Consider the following 8852-nt stretch of genomic DNA (forward strand, 5'->3'; position numbering starts at 1 on the left):
GGGCCCAAGGTAAAGCCCAAAAGTTTAGGCCCAAAGCCCAATAAGAAGCTCAACATTAGGCCCAAACTTGGAGAGACCCAAAGCCCAATAGGAAGCCCAAGATCATGCCTAAGTCTGAATGGGCCAAGGCCCAATTTGAAGTCCACAAAGCTAGGCCCAATCAAATGGACGCAAAAGCTCAAAATTGAGGCCAAAAACATGGCCCAACCAAATGGCCAAGGCCCAATAAGGGCATCCCAATTCAAAGCCCAAAACAAGGCCTAGCCCAAACACACAACCTTAACCTTAGGAATTCAACATCCAATGCCTTCCAATTCTTCTTGGTGGCACCTAAGGGACTACTTGGCTGCCAAGTCCCACACTTTAAAAATTCAAAGGACAATTTCTGAATTTATAGGACCGAAATCAAGACAAGAATCAAGTCAACTAGCATAAGATACAATCAGCCACTAGACCCTTTAAGGAAAATTTTCTAAAAAACTAATCATGACCTCTTTTAATTAGATTAAACATTATTTAACCTAAGAGTATTAGTACATGTCATAGTCATAAGAGACATGTCCAAGCCATGTACTTCACAAGAAACTGTCAACAAGTACAAACCAAATACCTCCAATACATGCCACCAAGTGCTTTGTCTAATTTGAATGAAATTTTATGCAATAATGTGGTGCCCCCAGCCCCTGCTTGGGATTGGACGGTCACTGAAATGCCGAGACATGCAACAGAAGGCTACATACCCCTCGTATATGACAGATAAGATGCAATGCACTTATGTTTACTAGCAGTATGCGATAAATCGCAGCGGAATAAGTCATTTAAATGTTGTACAAAAATAAACTAATATCCCAACTTCTTCATTCATAGCTTTAAACCACATTTCTTAGTAATGGAGTATCTAATTCCTTGTTTACACTTTAACATAACAAGTATTGTCTAAAAAGGCCTTAACAAGGAAATCATTAAAACATCTTTCTAATCTAGGCTATCTCCAAGTAGGTCATGACTAGATCCGTTCTCTCCTCCAGGTTGAGCTCATCATTTGCCTTCATCATTATCCTGACTCGTTACTCCTAGTCTTGCTAAAGGTTCTACTATTTCAGGTTGAGAATGGTAGTAGAAACTACCACAGTTAGATTTCAAGAAATCTCAGCAAGTAAACACACAATATACAATAGTTAACACAAGCATACAAGAGGTATATCATGAAATGTGTGCATGGACATGTACTTGACTTATGCACTTGACCAGAACTTGACTTATACACTTGACCAGAACTTGACTTATGCACTTGACCATTTTCAAAAGACTTATAACAGAGACTTGAACTTTTCATAAGACTTCATAACTTTTTCTTATTCACGTGAACTTATTTAGAACTTGTCTTATCAGAACATATCACAAGATTTTCATCGAGTGATCTTTATCATATCACGAGATTTTCATCAAGTGATTCTTGTCTTATGAGCTCTTATTCTTGTTCATAGGGTGGACATAACACGGCTCCCCTCCTTGCACCATGTGTTCTTGTTAGTTACTGCACCATCAATAGCCCGTATACCATGATGAATACATCATAAACAGAGAATCATATTAACTAGACCTTACTTCGTCGGGTTACATGTGTAACACCCCCCTTCCTGTATGATAGGTGTGTCACGTGTTTTTCATAAAATAAACCCTGGCAAGAGATCCCATATTTAATAACTGAAAATAGGATTTATTTTGTAGAAAAACTGACTACTAAAAATGTTTTCTAAAAACATTAAAGGAATGATCTGACTAAAGTTTGTCACAAAAGTAGTTTTGTTCTAGAAAGTCTGAACTAAAAATAAATACTCCTTCTACTCCTGGCCTGCCTGCTCGTAATCATCATCTTCACCTGAGTGGTTAAAAATATGAAAATAAACTAAAATGAGTCGATGACTCAGTAAGAAATCTATCACAACGTAAACGTAAAAAACATAAGATTTCCATAAGAACTTTCATGCTGAGCTTAAAATTTATGACTGTTCATGCTAATGCTTATGCTATGTATGACTGATTTATCTGAACTAACTGACTGATTTATCTGACTTATCTGACTGGCCAACACACTTAACCCTGTGTGCAAGGTTGTGCACCGGCCCCACATCCCGCTGTAGCAAGGGGAACCGCTGATAGTATTCTAGCATACTATGGTGGACCACGACTGAGTTCGTGGCTTGCACACCACCCTGAAACTGAACTGCATTGGTACCATGCATCTGAATGGCCATCTTATTAACTGATCTTATCTTATCTTGCACTTGAATTTAAGATGGCTTAAGTGTCTTATACACATGAGATGCATGACATAATACATACATAATTATAATTTATGAATCTGAAACATGATGCGGAATGACATGATCGTATGCTATGCTGAATGACATGTTTGCATATAACATGAGTGGTTCATAAATAATGGCTGTCAATGAACTGGCTTGAATAATACTTATATATAAACTAAACTGTGATGATCCTAATTTATGATCAAATTACTTATCTCAATGCGTTTCTTCTTGAATAATACTTCGTAACTTGAGACCTATATACAATAAATAACTATCACTAAATTGTTTGGAAATACATAAATAAATACTAATATCTTACTTAACTAAATTTGGAATTCTAAAAGATAGTCGAACAAATATTTTGTTTAACACTATAATAAAAAAATCCTAGTATTTAAAATTACTTAAAATACTAATTTATAAATTTGGTAGAAATACTCGAGCTATTTTAAAAATACTTCATAAAACTTAAATTTTTACACAAAGTTTCATTTCTTAACATACTTATTAAATCTTATAAGAAATCTAATAATTTCAAATATTGTTTAAATATTCTTAATATAATAATTTTATTAAAATCCTACTAAATTGACATAGGAAATATTAACTAAAATATTAGACTTAAAAGTATACTTTAAAATACATTTCCAATTCTTTAAACACTTTCTTATAAAATGAACCTTTAACTAATATATTTATTTAATTAAAAACTAACCTTTAAAAATATTAAGTCCAATAAAAATTACTAAAACTGTTGCTGAAATAAAATATAAGAACAAACTCAATTTAAAATACAAGTTTATTTAAAGATCACTAGAATCTGTAAAAGTTACAACTTGGCCCAAAATACATAAGTCCACTTGAATTAAGCCCAGCCCAAAATGGCCCATTGTGAAACAGAGTTTCCTTAAAAACTAAAAAGCTGAAACACACGGACAGAGCAACGAAACAAAAACCATGCGAGAGATACAGGGGCTCACCGAGAGAGGGTATGCGACGGAGATGGGCTGCGCGATGGTTCAGGCGACAAGCGGGGGTCACGGCGGCTCAACTAGCGACTACTATGTGGTGGTGCGACACCGAGAGAGAGAGAGAGAGAGAGAGAGAGAGAGAGAGTGTTGGTGTTCTGTAAACCAAAAGCTACCGAAACAACCGAAAGGAGAGGCTGGCGGCAGTCGTGGGCTGTCGGAAAAGGAGTAGGTGCCACGAGGGAGTGATGGTCGGCGGTTTCTGTGGTGGCTGGTCTGTGGTTCGACGTCCCTCTAGGTGGCTACCGTTGAAGTGAAACAGAGGCTTCGGCCTTCACGTCCGTGGCTGCTGCGGCGTGTCTTCGCGGCTGGGGATGGTCCGGTGTCTTCTAAGGTGGCTGGTGGTGGCATCGGCGTGTTCTGAGCAGCATGGAGTCGCCGCGGAGGAACGTGGGTGATGGTGGTGTTGCTACAAGGGGAGGAGCAGCGCTGATGCTACGGAATTGCATGGCTGGGTAGTGTTTTCTCTTGGTCCGAACGTCACAATGCAGTGGCGGTAAATTTTGGGCAGGGGGCTGAGTGCGGCTGGGCAGAGGCTTGAAAATAGTTCCTGGTTTGCGGCATGAGGTTTCTTCATGCAGTAGAGCTGCCGCGTATACATACATATATATATATATATATATATATATATGATGAATCAAGAGAAACCTAGAGGAAAAGAGATGTGAAAGAGCATGGGAGTGGAGATGTGCGAAGTGGAGAAATTTATCATCAACTGAGAGGCGTAGGGTTTGGAGGTTTAATGTGTTTTAAAAAAGGCTTTGTTGGAGATAGAATGAAGTAAGACTTAAATTCAAACTAAAACTAAAATCTGATAAAAATCTAATAATAATTACTAATAATAAAACAAAACTCTACTAAATTCAAACAAAATCATAATAGAAATTATTAAAATTAATAAATGTTAAATATGATAATAATAACAATAATAATGATAATAATAGATTATTTATAGATATATGAAAAAAAATACATAAAACTTATATTATGACCTAAACTTAGGATCGGGTTGTTACAACATGCCATATGCACCCACTAGCGTTAGGCGCTTTTTCGCTTCGGCATCCTTTGAAAAGAATCCATTCGAGTTTCGTCGATGGTACTTTGTCGACCCAGGGGTTACCACTCCATTCTAAAACACTCCAGAGTGGACAGAGGAGTTCCACTAGGATATTCCCCTGCCCTAGCACTTGGGGTCGTGATAAAACTTTTTCTTTGAAAACTTTTTTCTGAAAATACTTCTTTGAAAACACCTCTTTGCAAACACTTATATGAAAACACTTCTTCCCCAAATGTATGTGACATGAGACTTAAACATGCTTACTCATACTTGACATATGACATGCGAAATGTCGTGCATGAAACAACCAAGCATAACATGTTCATTTCATAGCATGATAACATAAACCATATGAGATACCATAACACATACATGAAACCATGAGAACTTGCTTAGTCCGAAACTTATAGGCACAAAAAGATTCACTCATAAACATGTTCCATTTCTCAAACATATATCATAGAAATCAAAACATAATAAACTAAGACATGAAATCATAGATTTTTGGCTAAGTCCAAAACTTCCAAAGCATGTTCAAACCGAAACATCATGTTGCATATACCATCAACCTCAATCAAGTGAAAACCAAAACTCATAGACATCTTTCATTATAATTTCATCACAAGTCCGAAACATATAATTCCTTCCTTAGAGTTACTCAATATCATATTAACATATTCAAATAAACAACCAAGAAATAACAAACGAAACAATCAAAAACCATGGAAGGATTTACACAATCATATACGAATATTAACCAAGAGTAAGTTGAGTGTATACTTACAAAAATCCACGAAATGAAACAAATAGCAAGCTGTAAATTGAAATATAACTCGTTAGAATAAGGGTTCCAAAACCCTAATCTATATTCTTGAGTGTGTGAGGATTTCTAGGGTTATCACTAAGGCTTAAGAAGTCCCAAACCAATCGGCTTCTAGGGTTTTGAATCAAGAAACCCTTCAACTTCCTTGTATCTTCGACTAGTCTCGAATAAGTGTGAAAATATATGAGTATGGCCTAATGTGTAGAGGATTTGTTCCATCAAACATTCAATTTTCTACACTTCTAGAAAATCCTAATTCGCTTCCCATGAGCATGTGTGGAAATTGTGTGTTTCACCATATTCGAACTCCCTTGAGGTTCAAATCTCATCTTGAGTTGAATAAGTGATGTGTGTGTGTGTAGAAACAAAAGGAAATTGAGTTCTTACTGTGGTTCCTCCTTGTAAACAACGAAATCCCTCTATTAAAACAAGCCTCCCCTTGTTTGGTATGAAGGAAACTGTGAGAAAGTGGAGGGAATCTCCAAGTGGTCGTGTAAGAGAGTGTGGAGAGAATGAAAGCTTGTAAAATTCGAGAATGAAAAAAGAGAAAAGCCCCTTGGGTGTGTGACTCCTCTCCCTTTATATAGAGTTCTCCAACAAAATCTCATTGGTTGCTAGTGACCCATTGCATGAAGGACAAGTGGTGTCTTTTCTGATGCATGTAGGACAAGTGACGTCTTTTCTAATGCATGTAGGACAAGTGGCACCTTTTCTGATGCATGTAGAACAAGTGGCTCCTTTTGCTAGCTATAGGGAACACAAAAGTATTCCTGAAAAGAATAGTTTTGCCAAGTAGCGTGGCTCCTTGGAAATTTGAAATATCCCTCATCTTTGCTTTTCCTAGGAAATCTAAGAATATCCTTGCATGGAAGCCATGTGTCAAAGCCCCTCTTTTGTCTCTCCTTTGGAAATCCAAAAAATCCTCTACATGAGTGACATGTGGCGTGGCATCTTGTCAAAATTTGAAATCCTAAAAGGCTCCTTGGGTATGCTCTCCCATATGGTCCAAATTCAATGAATCTCTAGGGCAAATTTGACATTTGATAAATCCTAAGCATAGGCTTGAACCTTGTAGACTTGTGCATGCTTTCCAAGTGGCGAAAGGCATGTAGGATGTGGGTGCATGTTCCCCATGCATCCTTCCCTTTCCCCATGCGTCTCTTTCTTTTACTATTTCCTTTTTCCCTTGCATCTCTTCCTTTTCCCATATATCGTTTCCTTTTCCCATGAGTCTTTTCCTTTTCCCATACATATCCCTTACTCTTCCCTAAGCAAAAAGCTTCTTCTTCCTTTGCATGTTACCTAGGTGGCCCTCCCACTTCCTTATGCTTCTCAGCAAAACATGACATGTGGCAATGTGGTGGCCAAAACCCTAGGGGTACAAGTGTAATTTTCGTGCATTGTCTCTTCCACTCCCTTCTAGAACTTTTTCCTCTACTTATGCATGAATGACAAATGGCAAAATGTCAGAAAATAACTTGAGTGGGCGTGTGGCTTAGGGATCCGAAAGTCTCTTAGTTTTCCAATGTAAATCCTTTAGAAAATCTCACAATTGTCTTTCCTATGCAAAATTTTCTTGGAACTCTTCGCTAAGAACAAGTGGCATGAGGTGGAGGTGCTTGGGAGGGTGAGTGACGTGCACAACTCCTTGGAAAGCACAAAAATCTTGTTGGTGCTTGTGTAGTCCATTGGGGTTCTTGAAACCATGTCTCCTCATTTTCCTCATCCACTTTTACATCCAGGTTCAATGTATCTAGATGTGAGGTATGCATGCGAGACGTGACATGTGGGTAGGTGCAATGGGCGTGTGCCCTAGGTGTGTGCCGAGCCCTACATCCTCCTCCATCTCCTTAGCTTCTTCTAGAAACTTTCAAGCATGTTTGCCAAGTGGCACCAATGTGCTAACCTAGGTGATTCTTGCCTAGGTTCCACTTCCCTATGCAAGATTTTGCCATTTCCCAAGACAAAACTCTTCACCTTTCATTTGCATCCATGACACTTGGCCAACTCTTCTAGAAAGCCGAATCCTCCCTTGCTTCTTCCATTTTTTTTTTCTAGAAATCCAATGCATGCTTGACAAGTGTCATCCTTGTATTTTCCCAAAGTTCTAAATGATAAGTGACTTTCCAAAAATGACCAAAAACTCCTTCTTGAAGCCAAGTGGCATCATGTCCTTGCCTAAAGGGTAAACATGAGGCTTTCAAAGTCAAAGTCCTTAATGGGCCAAATTCCTATGGGCCTTTTCTTCTATTTTTTTCTTATGGGCTTTTTAACTTAGAACTCCAAGATCCAATCCAACAAAAATAGAAAGTGGCCTAAAGAATTCTTCTCACACTTAGCCAATAAACCAAATAAATAAATAAATAGATAAATAATATCCACAATAATTACGAATGGAATCTTAGCAAAAATCCAGGGCATTACAAATAAGCTTAGCCCCACCACCTAAATAAATGTGGAAACTTGAACCACAAAAAAAGGACAATGGGCGACACACTCTTTAACATTCCAAATAAACAAGCGTAGCATCGCATTAGGCTATTAGCTTTGTCTCCAAGAAAAAAGAACAATAGACCCCAAGTGATCAGATCTCCCTTTGACCCTACAAAGTCTATTTGTTCAAGAGATGGAAGAAGAAAATACAAAGGAACCCAAAAGACCCTATCTCGTCTGATTGACACCCTTAGCATAAAATTTGATTTTTGCTTTCTTCCACTTGCCACTGAAGCTTCCACCCTCTCAAACTAGACTCCTTACACATTATCTTCAGATAGGAAGAAGTGCCAACTCATGTCAAGTTCCCTAGCAACATGTCAAACCCTTGCACCCCACTCCAAGCGTCAATGAATGCAATCGGGTAATCCTAGAGTAAGGTCATCGATTTGAGACCAGGTTTGAAAGAAAATTTTTGAAAGTGAATAGCCCCCAATTGAATACATTGAAGGAGAGAATCAAATCTGAAATGAAGAAATAGGCTGCATGTAACACCCAGACCCTAGAGGAGCCAAACCACCTATAGAACAACATGGTTTTGATGTGCCAATTCTTCTTGCATTTTTTCCTCTCCTTTCCCTCCGTCGGTTTCTCAGATTTATCCTCCCCACGATTGTCTCCTTTTCCATCAGTTCTTTTTTTCTCACCAACTCATCTACTTTCACTCCACTTCTTTTCAGTTATTTTGTTTATCTCCACAACTACATCACGTTGTCTTACCCGACAACATCACAAACTATGTCTCTCGCCCCTCTATTTCTTCGTAAGTTTCCATCGCTCCACGAACCAGCCACTTCCCAAGCCCCCCCTCTCGGTTGGTCTCACTGCCATGAATCACCGTTTACATCCCAAGCAAGCCGAGTAAACGTAGCTCTTTCCATCCACAACGTCTGGGAAAAATAGCCAGCCATTACCATGAACGGAGGCCTAACCCGAGACGCAGCCTTGTGTCGCAGTAGCAACACTACACCAGAGCGCCACCTCACCGTAGATTCACATCTTCGTAGACCACGGCACTGACTCACGGGGAGAGGACCACACTAGGCACAGCCTTCACGGACAGCCCAGTTTCACGTCTGCTCTTACCACCGTCGAACTCACCATGCACGGTTGTCCCTCCCAAGTTGCCTAGC

General features: G+C 38.8%; 1 long non-coding RNA gene across 1 annotated transcript; it reads right to left on the reverse strand.

Annotated features, from left to right (window-relative positions):
* Positions 1–1842: 1842 nt before the first annotated feature.
* On the reverse strand, positions 1843–5743 carry LOC108987055. Its single transcript, XR_001995478.1, has 3 exons — positions 5614–5743; positions 5188–5217; positions 1843–1882 (listed from the first exon to the last, which is right to left on the reverse strand). It is a non-coding gene; the product is annotated as an uncharacterized LOC108987055 (long non-coding RNA).
* Positions 5744–8852: the final 3109 nt, after the last annotated feature.

The sequence above is a fragment of the Juglans regia genome, chromosome 2 (assembly GCF_001411555.2).
Source record: "Juglans regia cultivar Chandler chromosome 2, Walnut 2.0, whole genome shotgun sequence".
Taxonomy (NCBI): domain Eukaryota; kingdom Viridiplantae; phylum Streptophyta; class Magnoliopsida; order Fagales; family Juglandaceae; genus Juglans; species Juglans regia.